The sequence below is a fragment of the Rattus norvegicus genome, chromosome 9 (assembly GCF_021556685.1).
Source record: "Rattus norvegicus strain SHRSP/BbbUtx chromosome 9, alternate assembly SHRSP_T2T, whole genome shotgun sequence".
NCBI classification, from domain to species: domain Eukaryota; kingdom Metazoa; phylum Chordata; class Mammalia; order Rodentia; family Muridae; genus Rattus; species Rattus norvegicus.
Window position 1 is genome coordinate 48302844 of NC_141542.1, and position 13024 is coordinate 48315867.

The following is a 13024-nucleotide window of genomic DNA, read 5'->3' on the forward strand; positions in this document are numbered from 1 at the left end:
CCTAAATTTTAATTATTGTATTAGATTAGAAATGTCCCACCTTTCTTGAAATGGAAAACCACAAATTCAAGGCTAGCCTTGGCTCATAAAAAAGAGCCTGAAGCCAGCCTGGGCCAGTAAGACCCTACTTCAACAACATATTTCCTCATGTCAAAAGTGAGCAATCTAAAAGAGACAGAGACAGAAAGACAGACAGATATACAGAAAGATTAAGCACATTAAACTCCTTAAGATAGGCCAAATTTCCCAGTTTGGTTCTTCAACCAAAACTGTATGCCTTTATGTTTCACTAGATTTAGAAAGGACTATCAAGATCCTATAGTCCAAAGCTGGGAAAGAGCGCGTTTATAATAAGGTGGCATTTCTTTAACAATATTTTTTCTTTTTTCATCAAATGTTTAAAATGCAGCTACAACTGCATGAGACACCTTGGCAGACCAGTCAGATGAAAATCTTTTAAGACAGAAAACAAAAAGATCCCCAATTTATGGATCAAAAAACCACAATTTCCATAAAACAAATCACAATACTAGTACTTTATGGGACATATTTTAAGGGAAACTGATATAAAGTAATGAGGCTACTTTTTGAAGTGGGTACTATTAGATTTGCACACAATAAAGGAAAAAATAGCAAAAACAGTGGACAGCCATCCAACATTCAAGCTATGTTGAAAATAACATTTATCACACGTATAAAAAAATTGGTTTCAGATATTAAGTGCTTAATATCAAAAATAACTCATGCTGGGCTGGAGAGATGGCTCAGTGGTTAAGAGCACCCGACTGTTCTTCCAGAGGTCCTGAGTTCAATTCCCAGCAACCACATGGTGGCTCACAACCATCTGTAAGGAGATCCAATCCCCTCTTCTGGTGTCTGAAGACAGCTACAGTGTACTCATATATAATAAATGAATAAATCTTAAAAAAAATAAATAAATAAATAAATTAAAAAAAATAACTCATGCTAGGGCTGAAGAGCTAGCTTTTAGGGTGTGGCCAAAGCATGTGCTGCTCTTGCAGAAGTTCCCAGCACCCATGTCCAGCAAGCTCCAGGGAGATGGTGATCTCCATGAGCAGCCAAAGACTGACACAAAATATAAAGTGTACTTTAAAAAATAATTCCTGCTAAATAGGAAATATTAACTAACTTAAAATAGACACATTAATCTGTGTGCAAAGTGGACTAACAAGGGAACAGAAAAGGTACAGTTCTGGAAAAGCAAGTAAAATCTGAATCAAGTGTGAACTTCAGTTAAGAGGCTTCCTTCTGTTTGCTCTGAGAGGCACTAACTAATACTATATATGAAGGCAGTGATCAGGGACATGTATTAAAGCTATATTCAGGGTATGTAGGACTCTCAGCCTGCTTTGCGGCCTGTCTATAAATCTAAAAGTACTCCAAAATAAGACCAGTTTAAAACAAAAGAGAACACCGGAATAGCAAGTAATGTAAAGAAAGGTAGGTCTTATTAAAAAAAAAAAAAAAAAAGGTATTTTCAGAATCTTTAGTAATTATATATAGCTGCTTAATACAAACAAATCTGTCTTACACCAAAATTTTACTTAAATACTTCCTTTAATTGGTATTTTGAGCAAAACGCACAATCTACCATCTTTTAAAATGGCTCATGGGATGCATACAATTATATCACCAATAAATTGAGACTATACATGCTAAAATCTGAAATTATTTCTTGGGTTCAGCGTCACATCAATTATTTACAAACAATAGAATACACATAGTTGTCACAGAATTGGATAATCTTAATTCACTCACTCACTCACACAGATTTATTACTGACCATCTGCAACGAAGGAAAGGAAAGCGCTGTCTCAAACTTAAGGAACTCATAATCCAAACCAGATTACAGACAAATATAATAAAATTTAAGTATCAATAAGCTATCATATTGGAGGGCTGCTAATAGAACCGCAGGTGAAATCTCAGGTGGTAGGTGGACAATACCTGAACTGAATTCTAAGGGCTCAGAGGGTCGATCAAAAAGAAGAAAAATGCTGCTAATTACAATTAGTAACATAATTAAAAACATAAGTACTAATGAAGTAAGTAAAATTTAATCTAAATCCAAAGACACTACCAATTTTAAAGTACTCTGAGAACAGACTGACTGCCGTTAAATTTAGATTACATTAAATAAAATCTAAATATGTTATTCTCTGTTTCTGGTATTTACAGAATAGGTAAAAAAAATTACAAAGTATCAAAAACTTACTTTTAAAAACTGACTTTAAGACTTCATTTTTAATGCCTTGCTGGGCATATTGGCTCAGGCCTTTAACCCCACCTACTTTGGCAGGCAGGCAGGCAGGAAGATGCTGGATAATTTCAAAGCCAAGGCCTGCCTGGATTACAGAATACATTTATGTTCAAGGCCTAACCAGGCAACTCAGTGAGACTCTGTTTGGAAGTACAGGTCAATGGTTGAGTTCTATCCCAATACAAAATATATCTATCAAAAGTCTCAAACAGAAATCTCTAAAGCAAACCTATGTACAATATACTTCATCCTCTATTACTTTTTTCAAGGCCTTTCAATAAATCCACACCAGTGTCAAAGTTAAGAGATAAGAGCTGGGTGTGGGAACATGACTAATTTCAGCACTGAAGAGAAAGAAGTAGGAGAGTAGAGTTTACTAGCCAGTCTGGGAAGAGACCCCCTTAAATAAATAAATAAAGAGAGAGAGAGAGAGAGAGAGAGAGAGAGAGAGAGAGAGAGAGAGAGAGAGAGAGAGATTGGGGCTATGCAATGAGCTTCAATTGTCTCATGCAGACTGCATGTGTGCTTGCACACATGTAAGAGGTGACTTGAAGAAACAAAAAGTATCCATAATGTAGCTGGCTGTTTAAATGAGAATGGCCCCTACTGAGTGGTGTGTTTGAATACTTGGTGCTCTGTTAGGGAATGATTAGGTGTGGACTTGTTGAAGGAGGGGTCACTGGAAGTGGGAGCTGAGATTTCAAAAGCTCAAGTCCTTCCAGGTCACTCAGCTCTCTCACTCTCCAGCCCCTTTCCTGCCTCCAGCTTTTGGATCAGCTGTCACCTCTCAGGGCCACTGCAGCCATGTCTTTTCCTGCCATCATGGACTCATACAACTAGTCAAACACTTTCTGTTATAAGTAAGTTGCCGTGGTCAAGGTGTTTTGTCACAGCAACAGAAAAATAACTAAAACACTAGGGCATTAATAATAAACTTATGAAAAATTTAAACATAGTAATACTAAGTGGAAAGGAGCATTTTACATGTATGCTAGTGAAGGTCTTTAAAATAACATTTTACTGCAAACCTAAAAGGAAGTAGTGATCAATTCTATATAAGGGAAATCCAGGCAAAGCCCTAAAATAAACCAAAGCCCTAGGAGGGGTCAGACTTGATGCGTTCCAACTCTGACATAATAGTTTTAACTATTTAAATTTAAACTTGAAATCAAACAGTTTGATCAGGCATGCAAGAACAAATTTCTAACTGCAGCTGTAGAAAAAGTACAATGGTATTAGCAGTAGAACATTAAACGTAATTAATATATTCTAATTTAATGCCAAGCTGCACAGGCCTCATCCCTCTGCCCACACTTTGAGCATAGCACTTGAAGCCCAGGATGACCTCAGTTAACACTTCTGCCTCTGCTTCCAGGTATCGGTCATCAGGAACAGCTTATTCTTACTTGGAGGTGATTCTTCCCACCACAGAACGTCTGGGCATGCTCAGATACATTTACTGTCACCACAGTTGGGAAGGGCACCCCAATATCTAATAAATACACTATAATGCACTCAAGTCCACACTTCGAGGAGCTGGAGGCCAACAATATGCTTCTCTAAAGACATTTATTTAACAACTTTATATTATAATCCCAATTTTTAAAAATTGATTAGCAAAGATAAAACTGCTTGCTAGAGTAAGCAACAGAGCTAAAAGCTGAACCCTGAGAAATAGCTCATTCAAGACTTAATACACTTCCTTACCCTACAGAGTTTTGTAAGATTAAGTTTGCTGAATATTTACTACTGGTGCTGGAAGAAGAACGCCATAGCACTGTGCTAATCTAGTTCTCGCGATCACACTATCAGGCAGAAACTACTGTTATCAATCTATAGGAAAGGGCTACCCGGTCTCCGGTGAGAGCAGTAGAACAGTGTTAAACTCACTTGCCAAGGTCATTTCTCAACAGCTGCTATAAAGACATTATGGATAAGGACTGGAGAGACGGTTCAGAAGTTAAGAGCACTGGCTGCTCTTCCACAGGACCCAGGTCCGATTCCCAGCACCCACATCCTTGCTTAGAACTGTAACTCAATTCCCAGGGGAACTGAGGCTCTCTTTTGGCCTTTGTGGGTAGCAGGCACACATGTGCACAGACATCCACGCATGCCAAGCACCCATACAAATTTACATTATTTTAAATTTTTAAAAAAACAATAAATACTGGATTATCCTTCTAGGATAGCCAAAGAAAACTGAAGTACTTAGGAACGATCCTTCAAGTAAGTGACTGCTCGAATTCTGTCCCACTTATATGAGTTAGAATCTACCAGCAAACTGCATAAAGGCAAACCAGATCATCAAGTCTATGTGGGTTTATCCAGTAAAAATACATAAATGGCATCCTGCCCATGAGGACACCAAAGACTAAAGCAGACCTATGAACTTAGAGAAAGAACTAGCAGGCAGAAGCTGAACTGGCAAAATCAGAACTGGATCAGTCAGACATAGTAAAAGGAAAAGTTCTTTTCAAACTTTATGCTCATTGTATTTTCGGCAGCATTCAACAGCAGTAGAACTTTGAATTATGTGCAGAAGTACCATCATAGAATGGGTACTAGCAGCCAGACCAACCGCACTTAGCACTTACTGAGTGAGCATCAGAGCCTGCAAAGTGGGTGTGATTACTATGTCTCTTCTACAGAAGAGCAATTCAAACTCAAATGGTTATGTAATTGTCTAAAGCTCACTTACCCAATACCCTCAAAATACAATACAGGCAGCATGATTTCTGAGGCAGCACTTCTAAATTTTATTTTATGCACTCTCCTTACATAACATTGTTTTTATAACTTTAATAACACAATAAAATCTGTAAACTGCTAAATAATACCTCATTTTTCTTTCAAAATAAAGCAGGAAGTATGTACCTAGCCATGCTATACACATAAAAATAATATGGCTACACTCAATGCATATGCATACGTTGTTTGGCGGGAAGGTAAACTCCCCAACAAAAGCTCCAAATGCATTTTCTTCCTACTTTTTGGTTTCACATGTCCACCCCCATAAATTCAAATTACAGTACTATGCTTAGCCTGTCCATAGCATCTACCACGCCATTCAAAACTGTCTGATATATTTGATTATAGCGACAGATGAAAACTTCTGGCAATATTTAAATCTCAACTGTTTTCCTTTGAGCCCTTCTTCACAATGCAAATGTAATTCCTGAGGCCTGGAGGTACCCACCAATACAGGCAGATATCTAAGTTTGGGACCACCATTCTCTATACACTGTATGTCAGGTCAGCCAAGGCTAGGTAGTTTCTTTTTTGCAAGTTTCTTTCCCCCTGGACTAAGGGAGCTGCTCTTCACGATGATAAAGGCTCACAGGGGAGCCCGCCAAAATAATGCTTTCAAAATTTCTCACATCAAATTCAATGTGTACATTTGTGCATACATGCATGTCTGTGTGTCTTTGTCTCCCTGTGTATATGCCTGTGTTTATGCACAATTCTCCAAAATCTCAACTCTTAATATGATTTTGATTGGATAGCAAATTGTCACTTGCTGCCTTCTATCTTTTGCCAATAATATATAGATCAAAAGCTCAAACTTTTCTTTGCTGATTCCAAAACAGAATTTAAGTTAACTTTTTAATAATGGAGCTTTGGCTAAAATAGTTTCAATTTCTTTATCCTGAAATTCGCAATCTGCCTTAATTCCCACCTACATTTATAGGCCAGACATAAAACATGCAGCATACAAGTTTACCTCAGAAGCTTACCCATACATATCTAGTTTGGTACAATGGATAAGCGCACTGTTCTTCCACTAGGAAGCATGAGCACTCTAACAAATTCCACCATGCATGCTCTTCAAGAAACACCAATAAAGTGTACAAAGAACAGGAGAAACTCCAGCCCTACCACTGAGCCGTTTGTCCTCTTGACAGGTCACTGGTACAACTATAAAATAAAGCTTAACATTTCTGGTCTTAACTCTTTTTAAATGGCCTATTTTGCCTGTGCAACAAGTCTTTCTATTGCTAATACGCATCTGACTGTGTGGTTTCATCAGCACAAAGACTGTTCAAGGTCCTGCTTCAATTCTGTTGTCATTGAAAAAAACTCACGTTCAGGTAAGTGGCCATGGGAATGAGGATGTGGGGGAAGAATCATTATGAATGTAAATGGCGGGCAAAGACAACAGTGGGAAGAAAAACTACCATCTAAGCATGTCACATGCTAAGGTTTACTGTTTGAAATAACTTGTTTTTCTCTCAACATCTTCTGTGCTCTGAAATAGCACTATAAATTAAAAACATAAGGACGCTGTAACAGAACACTTCCTGATTCTTTCATCTATCTCTTTTAACAACTAAACACCATCTACATTTTCAAAATACCAAGCACAAGAATTTTTAAAAAGGCAGGTACCGAGATGTTGGTTTGGAAATTGAAAACACAAGACAAAGTTTGATGGCGAAATACGAACTAAATAGAGCGATATAATTTGCTGCGATCAGGTTAGTGTGGTTTGGTGGGGGTTGTTCTTGTTGTTGTTGTTGTTGTTGTTGTTTTTAGCATAAAGTAAGATAGTAAAATTCATAACGTGGGACAAGTCGAGATTGTTCTATCCTTTTTTAAAAGACCTGTCCGAAGAATGAAGATTAACATTGGACAGACATTAAAACACTGCCACCTGCCTCAAACCCAACCGCGCTCTACTAATGGCTACTGAACAGCAATCATAAACACACATTCGAATTGTAACAACTAGGAAATGTCATTTAGCTACCCAGAGACAGGGAGAAGGGGCATCTAGGGGACAGAGTCTCCCGCTGGACGGTGCTACAACACTCTCTCCTCTCCCTGGGTCCCCCACCCCCGCCCGGTGTCAGATGATCAGTTATTTAGCACCATTAACACGTACTTATCGACTAGTGGTTCTTTAAATTACACGTCCCGTCCGCAAGCAGGACTCCTAGGCTTCCCATTTCAAACTGGGCAAAAGGAGCCGGCCCACTGTCCTGGTCCCCAGCACAAAAGCGCGCGATCCCCGGAGATCCGCAGCCTCAGGCGTCCCCGATGCGGGGCCCGGGACCGGCCTTGGGCGCGGGTCGGCCTTGGCAGGGACCCAGGCCGGGTGCCAGGCTTCCCGAGCTGGCTGCGGCCACCGTGCCGGGACCCCAGGGCCTTGGAACCCGGCGTGGCCCGCGCCGCCTGCCCGCGCGGCGGCGGCGGCGGAGACCGGGCACGCTCGCGGGCGAGAAGCGAGGCCCGGCGATCGCGCGGAGGCCGCGCCGCCACCGCCGCTCCGGGCTCGCGGTCCAAACGGTGGGGCAGGCCGGGGCGGGGCGGGGCGAGCCGGGGAGGCCGAACGACCCCGGAGGATCGGGCGGCCGCTGCGCGAGGTGGGAGTGCGGGGAGAGGACCCGGGCCGCCCGCGTGGGGGAAGGGAGGCCACCAAGTGCCCGTCGCGGCGGGCGCCGCCACTCACCCGCTCCGCAGACGAGCGCTGCCACCGGCAGCTAGAGGAAGATGGAGGCCGCGGGGCCGCGGAGGAGGGGGCCGCGGAGGGGGTGCGCGCAGGGCGTCGGCGTTGCTGCCTCGGCTCGGGGCTCCTCGGCCCGCGCCGCCGTGGTGACGACACTACGGCCTGCCTGCGCTCCGCCCTCCCCGTCCGAGCTGCAGTCGCTGCTTCCCTGAGCCCGGGGGTCGCTCGCCTCGTGGAGCTTGTGCGGCGCCGCGAGAGCCCGCAGCCATCGGCGTGCGACCGCGGCGACAGCGCGGGAGCAAGAGCGGGGCCGCGTCACGTGACACCACTGTTTACCGTTCCCGGGGCAGGGGCAGCGTGCGCTGCGCCTGCGCGATAGGGCCTGCGCGCAGCCGCCCCGGAGCCTCTGCCAGGCCTCTGCCGCCGAGCTAGTAACTCATGCTGGTGGCAGCTTGGAGTAGAAGAAAAAACCGACTAGGCAGAGCGGACCCGTTTCCCCGCCTAATGCTTGTACTTTCTGGGTGCCAGGTGAAAATGGAACCGTTGGGCCTGAAAGTTTGGGGTGGTGTTGCCCCACCCTGCAGCCGATTAGCTAGGACCATCTGAGAACTCCCATTCAAGAATCCAGTTCCTGGCCGGGGGGGATAGGCGTGGTTCATCACAGCGCTGGAGGCAGAGGCAATCGGATCTTCTAGAGTTAGTTCTAGGCCAGCCAAGGCTACATAGTGACACACCCTGTCTCTAAAAAAAGAAACATTCCTGGATACCAAAAAATATTCTTGGTAAGCAGTCTTCAAAATATGATCTGCAGTCCTTGGACGACCCCAGCTCCACGTTGCCTTCCAGAGATCCCTTATTCCTCTGATGACAACGCGTGTCAAAGTTTCTTGTCACCTTGCAGAGAACCGGTTAAATACACTTAAAAAGTTTTCAAACAGTCTTGATTATTTTGTAGCAGGATCTTTCATAGCGTTTGTGGCAGGCAATAGCACTTTAGGGTTACTTTTTATTATCTCTTTTTTTTTTTTCTTTTCTTTTTTCGGAGCTGGGGACCGAACGCAGGGCCTTGTGCTTGCTAGGCAAACACTCTACCACTGAGCTAAATCCCCAACCCCTACTTTTTATTATCTCTTAAATGGTTCTTCTTAGGTTTCCAAGGTATCAATAGCTACAACTATAAAGACCCCTGGAGATCAGTCCTTCAATAGCTTGTAAAAATCCAGAGAGCAAATACTGAGAGTTCTCAGCAGTTTGTTTACCCCACCCCAGCCTTCAGTTAAGTGTTGTTATGGTTTAACTGTTGCCAGTCAGTCAGGGTAACCAAAATGAGCCCCTTAAAGAGCAGGATTGTGTCTTCAGACTGCAAAGACAATTACAATGTTGTCAGCACCTTACCCTGAGGCCTGAACTCTTCCTTTTAACACCTTTGTTAAGTTAAACCTCACACCGAGTATACTTTGCATAGTAAGATCCGCAGGAGGTAGAACAAGCCACAGACCTGTGTTGACGAGCTCTTTACTTTCCCTGTCTTCTGTTAAATTTACGGCTCACAGCAAACAGGTCTACAAAGAGGTTTGAGATTTCCTGAGTGGGGTGGAGTCCTAGAATGCCATTCCCTGCAGTAAGTCTAAACCTCGCGTCTTTGTTTCACAGTCTTTTAAAAGGCTTTGTGTGTGTATGTGTGTCTGTCTGTGTGTGTGTGTGTTTAAGAAAAAAAATAGAAATGAATAATCAGAAACTTTGACTTGAGTTGTTTGGAAAACAATTGCAAAAAGTAAAATATCCTAACTCTTCATGTAAAGGGAGAGGGGGAAGTAAGATTTAAGAATATACAAAAACATGTCTTTAGAGACCTCTTGGGAAATTTAGAACTAAACACAAAATGAAGATAAAAATACCAAGTCATAGCGCCCGCTGTCACATTCACTCATCAAAGATTTCTGATCAAAAAACAAAACAACAAAAAAAACCCCAGCAGAGTTGGGGATTTAGCTCAGTGGTAGAGCGCTTGCCTAGCAACCGCAAAGCCCTGGGTTCGGTCCCCAGCTCCGAAAAAAAGAAAAAAACAAAAAACAAAAACAAAAAAAAAAAAAAAAACCCAGCATATTTTATATAAGCGTAGTATTTGTATCTCCCCCCCCACCCCCCATCAAGTACCCACATCCACATTTGTCTACTACTAGGCATTTCTTCTTTTGTACGAGTATTATGTCCTTTACCTATGTCATGGGTTACAAGAAAAAGAAGCCCTGGGAATGGTTATAACTGCCTAGGTTCTTTTAAACACTTAATGGCAAAAATCAGATAATACTGATAGCATTAAAAGTCCAACTTGAGAAATGAATTTAGTTGAGGAAATCACAAAACTAATGTGTGTTTATAGTCAACTGAAAATTATGGGGGAAATGGCACAATTTGGATCTTGCAAAGTAAAATCCACCTAAACTAAAGTCAAGGAAGACAGTATATAATACAAATGTCAGTCTTGATCGCCAACCTAGACAGCCCTGGGGGCTCATCTGCTGTTTCTTGAGCAGCTGAGCAACAGACAGGGGACTGGGCTTGCCCAGCCTTAGGCAAAAGAAAGTTCTGTTTGTCTGAAACACCATTGTTGCCATGATGGAACAAGTCCCTACAAGTCCCTGTTGGCTGTCTGTTTGGTGTCCTGTCCTCCCTGTTGGCTGCCCTATTTGGTGTCCTATTCTAAATTCTGGAGATCCCTGAGGCCTCTGGGGGCCAGAGTTTTGCACCACAGTTTGTGGTTGTGATCCCTGTTGGTCGTCCAGACATTGAGGCTCTCATTCTAGAGTGACCCCGTGTTACTGACCTCTGTCCAAGGCACACTTAGGACAGAGGGGGTTCTTGGTACACAAGGAGGCTAGGCAAGGTTGGGGACTCAGAACACGGGTGTCAATTTTCCAATATCTTGGTGCCATAACACAGAAGCATCATGTCACAAATGCTAGATCCTGTAGTCTCAGCTGACCTTGTGGCACTGGACACTCTCTCTGGGGCAACAGCTGGCACCTTCTAATGTGTCCCTGCACCTGGGTGTATCCATCACTCAGAACTATTCAAAAGGTCAGATCAGAGAAGGTTCAGACGTTATACCTTCACACCCAGCAGTGTTACTTAGGATGTTCCCTCATTATTAGGACTCAACTCTTTTTTTTAAGAAGTCTTTTGAGAGCTGGAGAGATGCACTAGTGGGTAAAACCATCTGCTGTTCTTCCAGAAGAGAACAGGAGTTCAATTCCCAGCACACACACACATACAGCAGGCAGCCACAACTACCTATAATTCCAGTTCCAGAATTCCAACACCCTCTTCTGGGCAACTGTTTTTATATATACACACCCACACAGAGGCACATAAAATCTTTAAAACACAAGTTTGATATGAAAAGCTTTTGCCTTCTCTGAAACACTGGTCTCTACAATGTCAGTTCAGTCAAGTGGTAAAAGCGGGAAATTTTTTTGAGTTGCCCAAAATGAGCATGTAGAGAACTAGGCATTTGGAGCTGGCTACTGATAACTCAGCAGGAAAGGCACCAAGTCTGACCACCTGAGTTCAAACCCTGGGGTGCACATAGTAGATCAGTGGTTCTCAATCTGTAGGTTACAACCTTTGGCAAACCTCTATCTCTGAAACTACTTACATCATAATTCTTAAAGTAGCAAAATTATAGCTATAAAATAACAGAAAAACAGTTTTATGTTGAGGGGGAGGTTACCGCCACAGGAGGAACTGTGTTAAAGGGTCACCTCCTTTTGAAGGTTGAGATCTGATACAATAGAAGAAAACCAACTCCTGCAATTGGCCCCTGGCCTCTACGCCTATGCCAAAGCACACATGCCTCCCCAGCAACATAAATCAACATAATGAAGTGTTTTAAAATATAAAAGTACGGCATTTGTGTGGTAAAATTTTCTGTAGTAACCATTTTGTAGATACACACTGTCATCTTAGTTTAGAAGAGGGTTAAGTATTTTTATGTTCCAACACTAGATGAAGACAGGAATCAAATTACCCAGAACTATTTAGTGAGATAACCTATGAACATCAAAGTCTCACCCAAAATATTGTAGCCCTCATGCTAACAGGCTTTCTCCCATCCACACACTGACTTTCCTCCCAAACTCCACTAGCCAGGTGTGCCTTTTGCATGATTATAGGGCAAAAGGAAGTGCCCTCCCTATTCAGAAATGGATACCAAGGACTAGCAGAGGATAGCTAGAAAGGCTAGACCAAATAATAAAATAAGACTCCATCTCCCCCGGGCCTTTGAAAGCTGTAGGAACCCTTTAAAGACTTCAGTGGTAAGGCGATCTCTCTGTCACTCTCCCCACCCACCCACAGCTTCCTTAGTTTGCTCACCTGTTTATCTATCCCATTAAGTATGTGAGGAATGGACACAGTTATTTCTGCCCTGAAGGAACTCAGAAGAGCAGCAAGGATGAGCAGTCAACAATTCCATGCAACGTGGCACGACATTAGTTAACACAAAAACCAAGCGCTTACCTTTTCTTCAGCCTGCATCATTTCTAGAACATCCTCAGTGTCTCAAAAGTCAAAAAAGTAGCAGAAAAATTGGTGTGTAATTGTGAAAGATTTGATATCTAAATTGTACATATTGCCACCATGTTAGTCTAGGTTCTCCAGAGGATCGGAACTAATAGAATGAATATAGGGGGGAAATATTGATGGAATTTATTAGAATGGCTCTCAGGTTGTGGTCCAGCTAATCCAGCAATATCTGTAACCAAAGAAAAGTCTGAGAAGCCAGTAGTTTCTCCAGTCCACAAGTCTGGATGTCTCCGCTGCTCTTCAGTATCTGTAGGAATTCTGAAGAAGAAAGCTCTAGTATAATAATGGAGGAATGAACTGGCCAGAAAGAGCAAGCGCAAGCCAGCAAAGAGCAGACTCTTCCTTTTTCCACACGCTTTATACAGGCTGCCACCAGAAGCTGTGGTAAAACCGATGTGTTTATAAAAAGACAAAGAGAGGGAGCATACGTTCTATAGAGGTGTAGTGAGGTGCGGAGGAAGGGAGTGCCTATGCTGACACATCCCTTCCCCCTGAGGTCCCAGTCACATGATGGTATAGTGTGAAATAGAGTTTACTCAGGGCATGGGGAGGGGAATCAAAAGGGTAGTAGGGGCAGAGAAAGGCAGAGAGAGAGAGAGAGAGAGAGAGAGAGAGAGAGAGAGAGAGAGAGAGAGCTGACCACGAGCATGTGGAGGGAGAGGAGGGAAGGGAAGGCAAGAACAAGAACAAGAGAGCAAAGAGGGGGCAAG

The 13024-nt window shown here is 42.9% G+C and overlaps 1 protein-coding gene across 13 annotated transcripts in view; it reads right to left on the reverse strand.

Annotated features, from left to right (window-relative positions):
- Nucleotides 1-8051, reverse strand: part of Phf3 (PHD finger protein 3) — a 72049-nt gene extending 63998 nt beyond the window's left edge. For 12 of the 13 annotated variants that reach the window (XM_087566631.1, XM_087566625.1, XM_087566632.1 and 9 more), the window contains exon 1: nt 7731-8033. The gene's annotated coding sequence lies outside the window, so the exon portion shown is untranslated. 13 annotated transcript variants of the gene reach the window in all.
- Nucleotides 8052-13024: the final 4973 nt, after the last annotated feature.